Genomic DNA, 7,649 nt, shown 5'->3' with positions numbered 1-7,649 from the left:
AGGAACCGGGTATTTTAATATGTTCATGTTTTATCCAACATACTGTATTCCGAGATATGGGTAAAACTCAAAGGAAATTCCTTTGCATACCAGGGTAGCATATGGCCAGAAAGGCGACCCAATGTCTAGGACCTGAGTATGTTTCAAAGGATTTTGTCACCTCCACTGTTTGCATGAGGGTGCAGACTACTCAAACCAGAGCAGTCTTCGAGTGTTCCATTTCACACCTCACAACAAAGGATTTCCTGCCAGGTACTCCATTTGGTAGACTAGCGGGCATTCCCGAAATAGAGGAGGGGTTATAGAAATGGGACCCCCGAGCTCTACTGCGCATATACCAACTAGCCGGGGGCATGGGTCAAAAAGTGTTCCCACGTTAACTACTGGCAAGAGTTAATTGAGAACCAATCCACGGTACTCAATGTTAAGGATAGGGCACAAAAGGTTTATAAACTGTTGTTCCCCTGTATCCTTGGTCTTCAATTTATCATCTGAATGCTACCTGATTGCGAGAGAATTGCTATGCTATATACTTCTCATTCCCCAACCCCAAAGTAAGTGTACTTCTTGTTTGCAGATGTGGCAGATATATATATAAATAATTAAATATATATATATATATATATATATATATATATATATATATATATATACACACAGTGTGTGTGTATATATATATATATATATATATATATATATATATATATATATATATATAATCTCAAGAACAAAAAACAATGAAGTAGCGCCTCTAATATACCCTGATTTACAGCTAATGACAAAAAAGAACTATTAAACTAACAGGTGAATATGCCTAGTGGGGCAGTAAGATAGTGGCTATTACAAAATAATATGAACCTATAATCTCAAAAAGGAAACAATTATAATATATCTAAAGGATATATATTATAAAACATTTAATGTATGAAAAAAATATAATAATAAAAAATGAAAAATCAGAAAATATATATATAAACCTGTATATACACTGGTTCCAGTGTATAATGCTCCCAGATGGTTGCAGCCCGTTTCAATGGGATCACCAATCCCTTACCAAATCTGTGAAAAAAGAAAGAAAAAAACAGGCGCACACCTAGTGCATTAACATAATAAAAAATGTATTAAAGGTACATAAAATCAAACAAATGCCCACTCTTGTGTACTGCAAATTAAAGCATTTATGAGATTGGCTCTCATGTATCAGCAACGCGGTCCTCTCGGTCCAACTCGAGGTAGCAGTGTTCTTCCGTGACCATCCTTCATGTACCCGGACGTAGAATCCCTCCTATTGGGTACTCGGCAGAAAGAGTCCCTCCGGAAACCAGTAACTGAAAATCCTCTATGCTGGTAGCAGGATCATGGGAGACACAGGAACTCACGTCTCACGTCCAAAGCAGCAATGTTCATGGGCAAATGACGGCCACAATCAGACCATGCCCTACGCGGTTCGTCATCAATGATGACTTCTTTTATATATATATATATACACACACACATATATATATATAGTATATATATATATATATATATATATATATATATATATATATACACACACACACACACACACACACACACACACACACACATTCTCGATATTTAGAGGAATGCATCTCACAGCTATTACCAATTATAGGAGAAATCTCTTTTGTTGTTGTGGCGATTAGTATAGCACATAGGTACATTAGTAGTATTGTGGCCATACAGTGCAATTAAGTATAATACACACACAAGTATGAATACAATAGACATGCTTGTTACTGTTATTATAGGTCTGATGCCAATGGAGTGCCTTAACAGATCATCCTCAAAGTCTGTGCAGTGCAGTAGTCAGTTACTTGCATTTTTAGCCAGAACCTCAAAGGCGACCATGCACTGTTAGCTACAGTAAATGTGTCAATTAGCACAGGGCACAGATTCCACTACAGTAACCCGACGGTCATACACAGTGACACTATACTAAAATCACAGCCTCGAAATATTTATCAGCAGGGCCGCCTCACACTGAAGACGGTACTTGAATCGGAATGGTCTGCCCTCAGTCAAATATCACCGGGACAACTTCACATTTTTGCAGACGTTTAGCGGGTTGTTACACCAGTTAGCAGCCAAAATCACAAATGAGCTATGAAAAAAAGTAAACCATCGGTATAATACAGGTTTCTTGAATATCAGCTCGAAGTCCGTTTGTCTCCACATCAAACCTCACCAACCTGACTCCACCATCGTGGCGTCATTAAAACCCGACGCCGTTTCACGTAACCAGGTATGCTTCTTCAGGGGTGAGTAATGACCATCAATAGGTCTCCTCCTAAATAGCCACTTGAGTGGGCATGTATGGGCCAAGGTGTAGTGCCTCCTGCTAATTGCATCGTTTTTAACCCAAAAGGCGCCAGGTTTGCATAAAGCCAGAACCTATACATAAGTGTAACCCATGCCCCTCCCCCCCACTCCTGGGAGAAGGACTGAATTACTATCTAAGTGTGGTGCTGAGGCATACCTGCTGGTTCAGGAGAGCTGAGTAGCCGCGGTTGTAAGGGGCAACAGGACAGGCTTTTGAGGTGATCTCTGGGTTCTTGCTCTTAAAGATCAGCACCTCCAGCTGTGATGGGATCCTAGGATGTAGGATGTCAGCTCCCTCACAGCACTCCCTACCCCTCCTGACCAGGAACTGACACCCAGGCAGAGGTATGGTGAACAAGTAGGTTTATTCGTCATGCTGCAGCAGCTCTTCATACAGCATAGTTCTTGAAGTTCAACATCCCAGGATTTCAGGATGGTGCTTGCCCTATATTATGGGGCCTTGAGTCTTGATGGTCCTCAGGCTGAGGTGGGACAGCTCATCCACGCAATGGGAGAGGCTGACAGCCCATGCTCTCACCTTGGAAGGCAGAGCAAGACTGCTCTAAATTTGCAACACCCACTGGCTAGCGTCAGGAAGGGGCTTTGGGTAGATTATAATGGAATATATTGCATTGTTCCATTAGTGTGCAAGGAAAAATAAAGTGCAAATAATATCACAACAAATCAAAGGTAATACAGATGATATACTATCCTTAATGAGTGCAGCTCCTGACGTGGAATTCAAACCAAATTCAATCAGCAAACGAAGGAGAAACAGGTGCGCAAATCACATCAGGACATGTAAGAGAGAGTAAAAACACCAAATAGTGCAATATTGTCTACTTCAGCAAATTAGCTTCAATGCTGGAGTTTCTATAAAATTTGCACTCACGTGTTTAACGTGAAATCAGAGCGTTGTGGTTATTCAAAGTTACCAACTTATGTCTCCAGACAGGTACACCAGATCCACATAGAGAGGGGGAAATTCCATATACGAAAAGAGGGAAAAAGCAAAATAGTATAGTACTGTTTTTAATGTTAAAAACACAAAGTATTCCACTTACATAAGTGCCTTTGTTTGAGAGCATTCAGACCACACTGGGTCACAGGGTCAGACAAAATATTCACAGCAAGCAGCATCCGCTCCACGGCCGTCACAGCAGGTACTGGGCTAGTTAAAGTTGTCCTCCACTCCATTTTATGGAACGCTTCACGAATTTGCGTGTCATCCTTGCGCAGGGGCCATGCTAATCTTCTCTGTATCGTTCCAATTTTTAGTATATGTGCTGCCGAAGCGAGCACATCTGGAGTGGAGGACCACTTTAACCAGCCCAGTACCTGCTGTGACGGCCGTGGAGCGGATGCTGCTTGCTGTGAATATTTTGTCTGACCCTGTGACCCAGTGTGGTCTGAATGCTCTCAAACAAAGGCACTTATGTAAGTGGAATATTGTTCCATTAGTATACCAATTTTCTCTAAGTGAAAAAGTATTTCAGAAATAAGAGTTGTGTGAAATAAAAGAAGCTTAATGAACATATTTCTTACATTGGATTTTGAGCAAAAATAAATAAATAAAAAGAAATAAATTAGGATCAACGTCCATGTGCACAATGTCTGTAGCTTCAAACATACAGTAGATCTCCATATTTTGTAGATGTCACTTGCAGTGTAAAAGTTAATAAAAACATATGCTCCTACAATTATCCATAGAAACATTGGCCCATATAGCACTATCCCAGGGCTGCACCAACACACCTTTGAGTGGAGCCTTGGAGCAAGAACACACCTAGGAGTTTATGTACTAAATGTTATGTACTAAGTGCCCTAAATGGAATTTTTGACTTTAATCTATGCAACAAAAATACAACATGTATTGCCTGTGCCTACAAGTACTAACTTTTTTTTCCTATCGTGTGCCTTAGGCACCAGAATTTCCTTTACTGAAATACACTGACGCAAACAAATGGGATGTGCATGATGCACTATTGTAAATGATATGTACCTAAAAAGTTGTATCCGTGCTCTAAAAAAAAATAGTTGAACCTGCATTAAAATTGTCCACTTAGATGAACTAAGTGTAAATCCTTTGATAGTCTGTTTATATTGTTAGTGCAGAATTAAAAATGGTTTACTTAAACAATTTATTTTGTTAATGAAGATGGATTTTTCATTATGAATATTTATCAAATGTAATATTTTTACAGCGTGGCTATTATGAAATACATTAAACTAACAATGTATGTAATCCCTCTTTAATTCCCTGCATGTAATAGCATACATGTGCTTGGGTACCTGAGTTCCCCTCGCCTGATATACTGTATTGTACAAGGGTTCAAGATAGCCCAGATACCGAAACCTTGAGGGATCCTTGTGACTGCCTGACTCAAGCCCAGTGACTGCTGGGAGTTGGGCTAGAGTCAGACACCACAGTTGGGCACTTATCTTACGAATAACAATACTTTATAGATGGGGAGGGGAATCACATGCAGTGGCCCTAAAAATCAGCAGAACACAGAGAAGCCTTATGACAATTACACATATAGTACAAGGACAGACCTCACCGTGCTAATATCCCAAAGAGTCCTGGTGGCCCATGTGCTAACTAATTGGCCACTGTTGGTGCCGGCACAGCATTGTGACTCATGTAGAGTTGGGTGTTTTAAACAGTTGTAGGCCTGATACTTAACAGAGTATGTTGTTAGCTTGGACACTTAGAAAGGGTATTGATGCGTTGTAGGAGCCATGCCCCAGGTGAGTACTGGCTGTATTACACACAACTTTGAACACCAGCTTACAAGGGTTCCCTTTTCTCTCGTGATGTTTCACGCCTGGTTTTTATCTGCTGTCTCTGCAACCCCGCTATCTTATTTGTCGGACTCATCGGGACAGGTCCTCTCTCTCTCTCTCTCTCTCTCCGTCTCTCTCTCTGTCTCTCTCTCCTCATGGTTGTCTCTCTCTCTACTCATGGTTGTCTCTCTCTCCTCATGGTTGTCTCTCTCTCTCCTCATGGTTGTCTCTCTCTTTTCTCATGGTTGTCTCTCTCTCTCTCTCTCTCTCTCTCTCTCTCTCTCCTCATGGTTGTCTCTCTCTCTCCTCATGGTTGTCTCTCTCTCTTCATGGTTCTCTCTCTCTCTCTCCTCATGGTTGTCTCTCTCTCTCTCTGAGTCTCTCTCTCCTCATGTTGTCTCTCTCTCTCTCCTCATGGTTGTCTCTCTCTCCTCATGGTTGTTTCTCTCTCTCTCCTCGTGGTTCTCTCTCTCTCTCCTCATGGTTCTCTCTCTCTCTCTCCTCGTGGTTCTCTCTCTCTCCTCATGGTTCTCTCTCTCTCTCTCCTCATGATTCTCTCTCTCTCTCCTCATGGTTCTCTCTCTCTGTCTCTCTCTCCTCATGATTCTCTCTCTCTCCTCATGGTTCTCTCTCTCTGTCTCTCTCTCTCTCCTCATGATTGTCTCTCTCCCTCCTCATGGTTGTCTCTCTCTCTCTCTCCTCATGGTTGTCTCTCTCGCTCTTGCTCTCTCTCTCTCTCTCTCTCCTCATGGTTGTCTCTCTCTCTCTCTCCTCATGTTGTCTCTCTCTCCTCATTGTTGTCTCTCTCTCTCTCCTCATGGTGGTCTCTCTCTCCTCATGGTTCTCTCTTTCTCTCTCCTCATGGTTCTCTCTCTCTCTCCTCATGGTTCTCTCTCTCTGTCTCTCTCTCTCTCCTCGTGGTTGTCTCTCTCTCTCTCTCTCTCTCCTCGTGGTTGTCCCTCTCTCCTCATGGTTGTCTCTCTCTCTCCTCATGGTTGTCTCTCTCAAACTGGCTCCTCACAACCTACAGTATGCATATTGCAACTCCTTTCTCTGTGACACCATGACCTCTCAGTCTCCTATATTCATTCCTTTCTTCTGCTTACAGCCATTGGCAGTGTGAGGATCGGGCGCAGGCATTGTCCCCGAGACGGCAGCATCAGCAGCAGACTACGCTCCAGACTTTGATGCAAACTTACTGCTGCTATTCCTCGTCACTACCTGCTGTGCTGAGCATGTAGAGGGTGTGGTTAGTTGATTGCTAACCTAACACACCTGGTTGGTGTGTGTGTCCTCTTTAAAACAGAGGCTTGTAACGAATCCTGAGCTTGCGTGTCCTAATATGTGTGACTGTATTACTGTTTGATTTCAAGTACTGTTTGTATCAAGTGTGGTGTTGGAACCAGAAGTGGTTGGAACAAGGAAAGGGTGAAACAACTATATTGAGGTACAATTTATTTTTAGCACTTATAACGCCATAGTTGTAACAATGGGCAGGATTGAAAATGCACATCTTTCCACATGTATGTGCACTTGGAGTAGCTGTTCCAGGGAGCATACCTCTGTGACAAGTGTGAGCAAGTGGTCTCTTTAGAGTCTCAGATTGCTGATCTGAAGAGGAAACATGCAATATTGAAGGACATTGACAATCTTGACATGACTTTAGAGGAGACTGCTAGAGGAATCAGTCAGGGGAATAGTTCCTCCAGCACAGAGGATACTCAGAGACATAGGAAGACTGTGATGGTAGTGGACTCAATTATTAGGAAGTTAGATAGAGCAATCTGTTGCCATGACCGCATGAACCCTACAGTTTGTAATCTACGGAGGCTTGAGTTCGGCACATTGCGAATCGGATAGACAGATTGTTAGGAGGGGCTGGGACTGCCCCGGCAGTCATTGTACATGTTGGCACCAATGATAGCGTTAGAGAAATATGGAGGTCCTAAAAAATTATTTCAGGTATCTAGGCCACAAGCATAAGGCAAGGACCTCCAAGATAGTATTTTCTGAAATACTACCAGTGCCATGCACTACCCCTGGGAGATAGTCGGAGATTAGGGAGGTTAATGCATGGCTAAAAAATTGGTGTAGGAAGGAGGTTTTTTTTTTTTTAGAGCACTGGTATGAGGATTGGGCACAGGCTCCGCCCCCATGATGTCAGCATCCGCTGCAGGCTCCCCCTTGAGTTTGATTCAGACCTTGCTGCAGCTGTGGTATCATCTTCTGCCATGCAGCCATTTAGCTATTGGCTGTTCATCCTTTATAAGCTCAGCGTTTGCCTCTGCAAATTGACTGAGCATAACAGTTTGTTTCTTGTGACGTTGTGCGGGTCACAAGCACTCTGTTGTACCTTGTCCTGCCTTGCTTTGCTGTGCCTTGTTTTGCCTTGCAGTTCACCTGAACCTTGACCACAGACTTCTGTCAACTACCCTCCAGTCTCCTACCCTCGACGTCGGCTTGGATATTACTACTCTACCTTCTAGTACCCTCGACCGTGGCTAAGTGACCTCTACTAC

At 42.7% G+C, this 7,649-nt stretch overlaps 1 non-coding gene across 1 annotated transcript; it reads right to left on the bottom strand.

Moving 5' to 3' along the window:
* Nucleotides 1-3,537: 3,537 nt before the first annotated feature.
* On the bottom strand, nucleotides 3,538-3,645 carry LOC142473255 (U6 spliceosomal RNA). Its single transcript, XR_012790013.1, has one exon. It is a non-coding gene; the product is annotated as a U6 spliceosomal RNA (small nuclear RNA).
* Between the last annotated feature and the right edge of the window lie 4,004 nt (nucleotides 3,646-7,649).

Source organism: Ascaphus truei, chromosome 1 (assembly GCF_040206685.1).
Source record: "Ascaphus truei isolate aAscTru1 chromosome 1, aAscTru1.hap1, whole genome shotgun sequence".
Classification (NCBI taxonomy): Eukaryota; Metazoa; Chordata; class Amphibia; order Anura; family Ascaphidae; genus Ascaphus; species Ascaphus truei.
Note: the sequence above shows the minus strand (reverse complement) of the source record. Positions and strands in the feature narration are given on the sequence as shown.